Consider the following 9,552-nt stretch of genomic DNA (forward strand, 5'->3'; position numbering starts at 1 on the left):
CCTCCAAGAGCAGAGGTTCGTAGAACAGCAGCAAGTTTCCCTTAAGTGAATCACCCAAGGTTTATCGAACTCAGGGAGGTAGAGGTCAAAGATATCCCTCTCAAGCAACCCTGCAATTAAGATACAGGAAGTCTCTTCACTACAAGAGAACCTGCCCTACAACAACACATAGCTAACAACCCTCTAAATATGTGTTGCGGAAAAATATTGTAGATACACATATATGCGCTGCTGTCTACATCCGTTATCTTGGTAAGTAAAGTGCAAACAACCGGCCACCAGCCAGGATATTTTGGTGTGCTCCCGCCAACATGCATTTGAGAAACTGAAAATTCCGCGTTTGAGATATTTGTTTAGCGCGAAAGTGTGCGGAGACGTGGGGACGATAGGTCCTTTTCTTTGGAAATTGGCACACCGCTGACAAGTAGGCCTATCTATCAAGCCCAATTTAGTTCGTTCTCATCTCCTCCTTCAAATCGCTCATCTCCTCGTCGATCCCCTCCCTTTCTCCCGTCTCCTCCACTCCTCCCGCCGCCGCTGCCGCTCTCACCTACCGCTACCGGCTAGCTACATCGCCGACCCTGCCAGATCCTACTTTCTCTCGGCTTCCTCTCATCATTCCTAACAATATCTCTTTGAACCACTGCCTGAAACACATGGGCCGCCCAACCCTAGATCGGTAATCGGCATCGTCGATCTGCAAGTTCCCACTGGCTGCTTTCTGGGCGGCATGCGCCATGCCACACGGCAGAACCACCAGTTGGTGTAGTTGAGGCCGTCTGACGAAGCTGCGGCCCAATTTGGCGACAAATGCAAACTAGATGGTGACCAACAGCTTCGTCGCGCGCGAGCCGGCAGCCGCCTCCGGCAGCAATCTGGTGGTGTTGGATGGTAGGCAAGTAGCCTAACTGAGGAGGACCACAGGAGCTCAAGGGCTATCTCGACCTCGTCTTCAGGTTCGCATTCAAACCAAGCCCGTCCCGAGCTCTTCAGGTCACTCCCTGCGCTTTTAGCTGTACCACTTCATGACGCGGAGACTAGTAATGCAATTGCCAGGCCATCAATGAGATTTCCGTCCCATGTAAGTAATTATTTGTCCCACGGGTATCTCAATTGTGATTTTGTTTCCATGCTTTTTTTTGTGACTGCCAGGTGTGGTTCAAGTAATTAACCAGTTCATCCATATCTAAATATTTGCATTATCCTTCCTGAACTGTTGCCCTATTTCGGTCGACCATCCACTGCTGTCCGTGAAGTAATAAACAGATTGCTACCACTCCACTCTTTTATCAACTTAATGCGTGTAATGTTTCAGTTTATTTTCAGTGACTATCGAAGTTGTCCAATTCTTCGCCGCTTTTAATTAATTTGTTATATTCAACATTTATTCTTAGGTATATATTCTTGAATCTACATAATAGAAGCAGAAAAGAAGCGACTTGTGATGAGTGGACATGCGCGACTACGAAGGACAAGATGGTTTTTACTATCTCAAATTGACTTGATTGTACTTATTTAAAAACAATTAATGTCTTATGTGTGCAGCCTGCATGTTTCCTGTTCCGCTATCATGATGATATAATCCCCCTCCTGACTCTATAGGAATAAACTAAAAAAAGAATTCTCCTGCTTTTGGCATTTGCAAACAACTTATATTGATGATAGAAATTATTTTTCATTTCATATCCTCGCTAATAAGCAGATTGTAAATGCTAAAATTCCTTGTTATATATGCAGCTTGAATGTTCCCATTTTTTTTCTTCTAAGGAGGCAAAGAAGAATAATATATTTATATCTTCACACTTTCCTATATTTATCTGGCTTTCGTCCTCTCACAGCAGGTGACTCAAGCGAGCTACAATACCAGCAAGGGAAGCATTACTCGTTGTTGTATCCTAATATACGCTTGCAGATTGCACTTTCTGTGTGTATATGGTCAACTAATGCACTGCAAGGTATTTTCTATAAGCTTCTTACTTATAATCTAGATGTGTAGACTGCAGATCTGAACGGTGCGCGTTAGACAATTGGTATTTCATTTGTAGTTTGACAATCTGCATGAGCTTTTTGTTGAAATGCATGTAATCATTAAGTTACTGCTTAGTAGCATTCTTTTGTCGACTTGGATCACTATTAGAGAACATTACACATTATAGTTTTGATTTCATAACTTCCCTGCAGATTGAGTATCCTATGCTAGATGAGCTGCACAAAGGTGCCAATGAATGGATTTCACACTGGCGTGTTTGAGTTTGTAGCAGAAGAAGGTATGCTCATCGTGTCCTGCTTGGTATCTGCTATAACTGAGCTTTTACTGCTCTCTGAATGTGTATATATTTCAGCCAACTTGTTCTAAATTCTTGTCTCGTTTATATGTATTGCTACCATCAAATTAACGATAAAACTAGTAAAAAAGTCTTGCCTGCTTTTAAGTGGAACCACCCCTGAACTCATTTGTAATGCATCCCTTTCCTTTTAAGGCATGTCACTATGCATAGCTGATACAGTTAAGTTGTTAGTGCACATTCTTTCTGCAAGTCAACCCACTTGGCCAAGATAGTATATTATTAATGTATTATCACCTCAGCATATGGTGATATCATACATTGTTACCAAAAGTGATAGCCTTAAAAAAAAGAGCAGGGCAATACCTTCTATTGCAATATCTTTCTGCTGGGTGCTACTGGATAGAGTTACTGTATTCAGACTAAAGTTATACTGTACAGGTTATGAAATATTGTGAGTTGAACAAGTGGAGCATTGGAATTTTTTCACGTGGGCATAAGAGAGTACTTATAATTGTTTACTTGGTTGGTGATTGGATTATGCAGGTAATAGGACATTATGGTCTTATGTTATGTCCTTCACCTTTAAAGTTTTTTTGGATTATTTTTTTCTAATGGTGAAAAAATATTTTATACAAGTGTGCTAAACATACTTAATTTTTCTTTGCAGGAGGTAAATATAATGAAAGGATATTGTGGAGCGGCATCCAGACAAAGGGGCTGAATGCACAATAGATGATTTTATTTTATTTCTTAGATTAGATTAAGGTGTCAACAAAAATGTGCGGTGAAACCTATGGATAACTAGTTTATTCATTGTTTCTTTTGTACCGAGCTTATGTATATGTAACTCAGATTGTATTACCGAATTTCAATTAATAAAGTTTTATGATTCATTTAACATACAATACTCAAGTTTTGATTGAAACGTTCATTAAAATTTGCATAAATGATATGCTTGCAGAATCACAAAATTTGTCTGTGGACTGGAACAATATGTAAAAGAGCAAAACTGGATTGCTGGTATTTAATTATATTGATAAATTGTGTTATTGCACGGTAAGCAACAACATATACAAGGGTTGCTAAACTCAAATTTTATGCGTTGCTCTGTTGCAACGCTGCTGTTACCAACGGATCTATATGCGTTGCGTTGTACCGTAGCAACACCAAAAAACGCAACGCATTATTATCCGTTGGTAAATGCACTAGCAACGCCTTAATTGATATTTAGATACAGATAAATCCGTTACTGTAGGCATGGTCCTCTTGTAGTGCTTGTGTCCCCAACACACCTAATACACTTGTCAGATGTATAGGTGCACTAGTTCGGCGAAGAGATAGTGAAATACAAGTAATATGGATGATTATAAGTAGTAATTGCAATCTGAAATAAAAATGGCAGCAAGCGAACATGTAGCGGAACTTGTTGGAAACGGTGTTTCAATGCTTAGAAACAAGGCCTAGGGATCATACTTTCACTAGTGGACACTCTCAACAATGATCACATAATTGAAAAAATAAATGCTACTCTCAAACACTCTCTTGTTGGATAACAAACACCATTGATTTGTAGGGCTGCAAAAGCACACCTCAAGCCGGAGTAAACAAGCTCCACAACGTCGTAAAGGAATTACACACGATGCGCACACTGTCACCATCACACCATGGAGAGTGACTCCGGAGATCATATTAAAGTAACCTCTAGAGTGCATAATAGACAAGAGTAACATCTACATATTCAACTAGATTACAAAGCTCATGATCACATAAAGATCACACCATGGGAGAGAGAGAGATGAACCACATAGATACCGGTAGAGCCCTCAGCCTCGGGGGAGAACTACTCCCTCCTCATCATGAGAGACAGCAACAACGATGAAGATGGCGATGAAGTCGATGGACATGGCTCCGGGGGCAATTCCCCGTCCCGGCAGGGTGCCGAAACAGAGACTTCTATCCCCCGAATTAGGGTTTTTGGTGGCGGCGGAGCTACGGAACTCTTCTGGAGAAATCATCGACCCCCTCAGGGTTTTCAGGGCAGGAGCTTAATATAGGCGAAAGGGCGGCGCGAGGGGGTGCCCGAGGGGCCCACCCCATAGGGCAGCGCCGCCCCCTCCTGGCCGCGCCAGTGGATGGGGAGGAGGTCGTGGGCCTCCTCTGGCCTGGCCCTTCTGGCTCCGTGGGTCTTCTGGCGAAATAGAATTTCTGTAATTTTTCTGGATTTTTCCGAGCACTTTGGTTTTTGGGCCTTTTCTGCAATAAACAGACATAATAAATAGAAACTAGCACTGTGACATCTTGTTAATAGGTTAGTCCAATAAATGCCATAATATGATATAAAGTGCATATAAAACATGTAGCTATTGGCATAAAACTAGCATGGAACATAAGAAATTATAGATACGTTGGAGACGTATCAAGCATCCCCAAACTTAGTTCTACTCGTCCTCGAGTAGGTAAACGATAACAAGAATAATTTCTGAAGTGACAAGCTACCAACATAATCTTGATCAATACTATTGTAAAGCATATGAGATGAATGAAGTGACTCAAAGCAATGGTCTATAGTTTGCTAACAAATAGGTAATGGCTAAACAGCTGAATCATATAGCAAAAACTTTTCATGAATAGTACTTTCAAGAGAAGCATCAAAAAGTCTTGCATAAGAGTTAACTCATAAAGCAATAGATTCTTGATAAAAGGTTTTGAAGCAACACAAAGGAAGATTTAAGTTTCAGCAATTGCTTTCAACTTTTAACATGTATATCTCATGGATAATTGTAAACACAAAGTAATATGATGAGTGCAATAAGCAAGCACATAAGAAATGAAGCACACAAAGTTGACACAAGTGTTTGCTTCTAAGATAGAAAGAAGTAGGTAAACTGACTCAACATAAAGTAAAAGATAGGCCCTTCGCAGAGGGAAGCAGGGATTAAATCATGTGCTAGAGCTTTTCAAGTTTTGAAATCATATAGAGAGCATAAAAATAAAGTTTTGAGAGATGTTTGTTGTTGTCAACGAATGGTAGTGGGCACTCTAACCCTCTTGTCAAACAGACTTTCAAAGAGCGGCTCCCATGTAGGACGTTATCTCTACCAGCAAGGTAGATCATCCCTCTTCTCTTTTGTTTACACATGTATTTTAGTTTTATTTATAGATGACACTCCTCCCAACCTTTTGCTTTCACAAGCCATGGCTAACCGAATCCTCGGGTGCCTTCCAACATTTCACATACCATGGAGGAGTGTCTATTGCAAAATTAAGTTGCTTACCGATAAATCAGGGCAAAACATGTGAAGAGAATTATTAATGAAAGTTAATTAATTGGGGCTGGGCACCCCGTTGCCAGCTCTTTTTGCAAAATTATTGGATAAGCGGATGTATATGCCACTAGTCCATTGGTGAAAGTCTGCCCAACATGATTGAAAGATAAAACACCACATACTTCCTCATGATCTATAAAACATTGACACAAATAAGGAGTAATAAAGTTTTGAATTGTTTAAAGGTAGCACATGAAGTATTTACTTGGAATGGCAGAAAAATACCACATAGTAGGTAGTTATGGTGGACACAAATGGCATAGGTTTTGGCTCAAGGTTTTGGATGCACGAGAAGCATTCTCTTTCAGTACAAGGCTTTGGCTAGCAAGGTTGTTTGAAGCAAACACAAGTATAAACCGGTACAACAAAACTTACATAAGAACATATTGCAAGCATTATAAGACTCTACACTGTCTTCCTTGTTGCTCAAACACTTTTACCAGAAAATATCTAGACCTTAGAGAGACCAATCATGCAAACCAAATTTCAGCCAGCTCTGCGGTAGTTCTCCACTAATAGGCTTAAACTACATGGTGCAAAAGCTTAAACATAATATACTTGACAGCTCAAAACAATTGCCAAGCATCAAATTATTCAAGACAATATACCAATTACCACATGAAGCATTTTCTGTTTCCAACCAAATAACAATAAGTGCTGCGGCTTTCAGCTTTCGCCACAAACATGAAAAATAAAACGAAGAACACAAGTGTTCAAATGAAAAAGCGGAGCGTGTCTCTCTCCCACACAAGCATGTTAGGATCCGATTTATTCAGAGAATGAAAATAATAAAACGAAAATAAAAGCACACAGACGCTCCAAATAAAGCACATAAGATGTGACGGAATTAAAATATAGTTTCACTAGAGGTGACCTGATAAGTTGTTGATGAAGAAGGGGATGCCTTGGGCATCCCCAAGCTTAAACGCTTGAGTCTTCTCGAAATATGCAGGGATGAACCACGGGGTCATCCCCAAGCTTAGACTTTTCACTCTTCTTGATCATATTATATCATCCTCCTCTCTTGATCCTTGAAAACTTCCTTCACACCAAACTCAAAGCAATCTCATTAGAGGGTTAGTGCATAATCAAAAATTCACATGTTCAGCAAGGACACAATAATTCCCAACACTTCTGGACATTACCTAAGGTTACTGAAATTTAATTGAGCAAAGAAACCCACTCAAACACAGTAAAATAGGCAATGCGAAATAAAAGGCAGAATCTGTCAAAACAGAACATTCCTTAAAGACGAATTTTTTCGAGGCACTTAACACGCTCAGATGGAAAAGCTCCAGTTGAATGAAAGTTGCGTACATATCTGAGGATTACTCATAAATTTTTTCAAGATTTTTAGATTTTTCTACAGAGAGAAAAACTCAAAACCGTGACAGCTAAAAATCTGTTTCTGCGCAGAAATCCAAATCTAGTACCAACTTTCTATCAAAGACTTTACTTGGCACAACAATGCAAGAAAATAAAGATACAAAGATATTGCTACAGTAGTAGGCAGTACCTTGACTCAAAAATAAAACAAAAATTGCAGAAATAAAACAATGGATTGTCTCCCAAGAGCGCTTTTCATTAAAGCCTTTTAGCTAGGCATGATAATTTTCATGATGCTCTTATAAAGATGAGAGTTGAATATAAGAGAGCATCAAAAAGCAAATGCCAAACACATTTAAGTCTAACCCACTTTCTATGCAAACGAATCTTGTAAGAAAACAAATTATTGAAGCATGAAGCTACTATCATAGAAAGACAAAGCAAGTGCAACTTCAAAATTTTCAACAAAAAGAGAGGTGACTTAATATTATTGAGATATATAAAACCATGTCTCCCTCTCTCATAATAATTTTCAGTGGTATCATTGATAAACTCAACAATATAGCTATCGCATAAAGCATTCTTATCATGATCCACATGCATAAAAGTATCATTACTCTCCACACAAGCATAATCAATTTTATTAGTAATAGTGGGAGTAAAACTATCACATCCATCATTATAATCATCATAAATTGGAGGCATAGAATAATCATAATGAATTTTATCCTCAATAGTAGATGGACTGAAAATATCACAATCACCATAACGAACTTGAATATGATAGACAAGTCTGTATATTAGAGAGATGGTTTTGGGTAGTCCCTCCATAACTATGACAAGTTTCATGAGGATGACTGTAATTATAACCTATGTCATAGTATTCTTTATAATAATTGTCAAAGATTGGAGGCATAGTGTCATCATAAGAAATAGAATAGTTATCTTTCAAAGTGTGTTCATCTGTAAACATACCATCATTGTTACTAGAAGGAGATGTATCAAACATATAATCATCAGTAGCAAAAGGATTTTCAAACACCTCATCCCCAAGCTTAGAGCTTTCTATATCATCATGGGAAGAAACATGGATAGTACTAATACTATGGCAATTATTAACATCATCATTTTCGGAATTAGTGTCCCAGAGATCTTCAATATCAAAAGAAGTGTGCTTTTCCCAATCATGATCATTAATATAAATAACGGGCATAGGTTCATCATCAAGTTCAGAATCATCGAATTCAGAATTATAAGTATCAATTGTAATAGGAGCAACAAGTTTGGGAGAAGATACCGTTTCCTCTCTCCTTTTACTCCTCCTCTTCTTCTTCTTCTTCTTCTTCTTCTTCTTCTTCTTCTTCTTCTTCTTCTTCTTCGTTCCCTTCTTCTTCTTCTTTTCCTCTTTAGGAGGGAGAGGCTTGAAAGGAAGCTTCTCCACATAACCTGGTTTATTATTAGAAACAATAGAAGAAACTTGGGAGGATACCTCTCTTTCATTAATAAGAACAAAACACATATTAGTCCTGTCATATTTTGGTAAAGTCCCATCCTTTATAACACTTTGTATGTAGGTGTTGGCATGGCAATTATTAACACAATAGAGATAACATCCATGCAACACACTATTCATATCAAGATCACTCATATCTAACAAAGAATTTTTTCTTGATAACTCTTCACACCCCAAAAATAAAGTAAGTTCATCATGCTGATTAGAAGTGATCATGTTATCACAATATAGACTTGAAGTACTCATTAAATTCGAAATACTATCATCATGACCAGAACATTGAAAATTAAAATGACCCACTTCATAGAAAAGTTCACAAATAAAAGGATGGAGGTCACAAAGTTTTTCACCAAGATCTTTTAGAGCCTTGTACCACATTCTAGTTTTTTCATTCCTATGATGGATACAATATTCATCTTCGATTTGATTAATTCCACAAGGTCTATGCATTCCACAAAAATTAACATGCTTATAAGAAATAGTATTTTCAGAAATTTGGGCATGTTTATTGCAATCATTAATAACAATTTCATTTTCCATGCAAGTGTCTTTGAAAGGTTCATGATACACGTCCCAATTTTCTTTAGGAACATTAATATGAGAAGCAAAGGTTCTACAACAATCAACAATAATTTGAGAATCAAGACCATAATTATCACTAAGCTTTTTAAAACCAGCAGTTTCAATGAAAGACTTATTGCATTCATATTCATAGTTTATACCTGATTTTTTACCTTTGTCGTTCTCCCAATCTTCAGTATTGCTTTGAATTCTTTCAAGGAGATCCCATCTAGCTTCAACCTTCTTACTTGTGAAAGAACCCTGTGAACATGCATCTACATAATCCTTATAATGACTTGAAAGCCTTGCATAAAAATTAGTAACAATTATTTCCTCAGAAAGCTCATGGTTAGGACATTTGAGTATTAATGTTTTTAGTCTTCCCCAAGCTTGAGCAATGCTTTCTCCATCATGAGGGTAAAAATTATAAATGCGAATCCTATCTAGATGCACTTCATGAAGAGGATAAATTTTAGAGTAAAAGAGAGATTCAAGCTGTTTCCAATTCGATGGTTGTTCATCCAGCAGCCTATACCAT

General features: G+C 38.1%; 1 long non-coding RNA gene across 1 annotated transcript; it reads left to right on the plus strand.

The window, feature by feature from the left end:
* The first annotated feature begins 448 nt into the window (after positions 1 to 448).
* LOC124693008 lies at positions 449 to 3,193 on the plus strand. Its single transcript, XR_006999826.1, has 4 exons — positions 449 to 1,955; positions 2,182 to 2,267; positions 2,727 to 2,831; positions 2,956 to 3,193. It is a non-coding gene; the product is annotated as an uncharacterized LOC124693008 (long non-coding RNA).
* The last annotated feature ends 6,359 nt before the right edge of the window (positions 3,194 to 9,552 follow it).

The sequence above is a fragment of the Lolium rigidum genome, chromosome 2 (assembly GCF_022539505.1).
Source record: "Lolium rigidum isolate FL_2022 chromosome 2, APGP_CSIRO_Lrig_0.1, whole genome shotgun sequence".
In the NCBI taxonomy this organism is placed as follows: Eukaryota; Viridiplantae; Streptophyta; class Magnoliopsida; order Poales; family Poaceae; genus Lolium; species Lolium rigidum.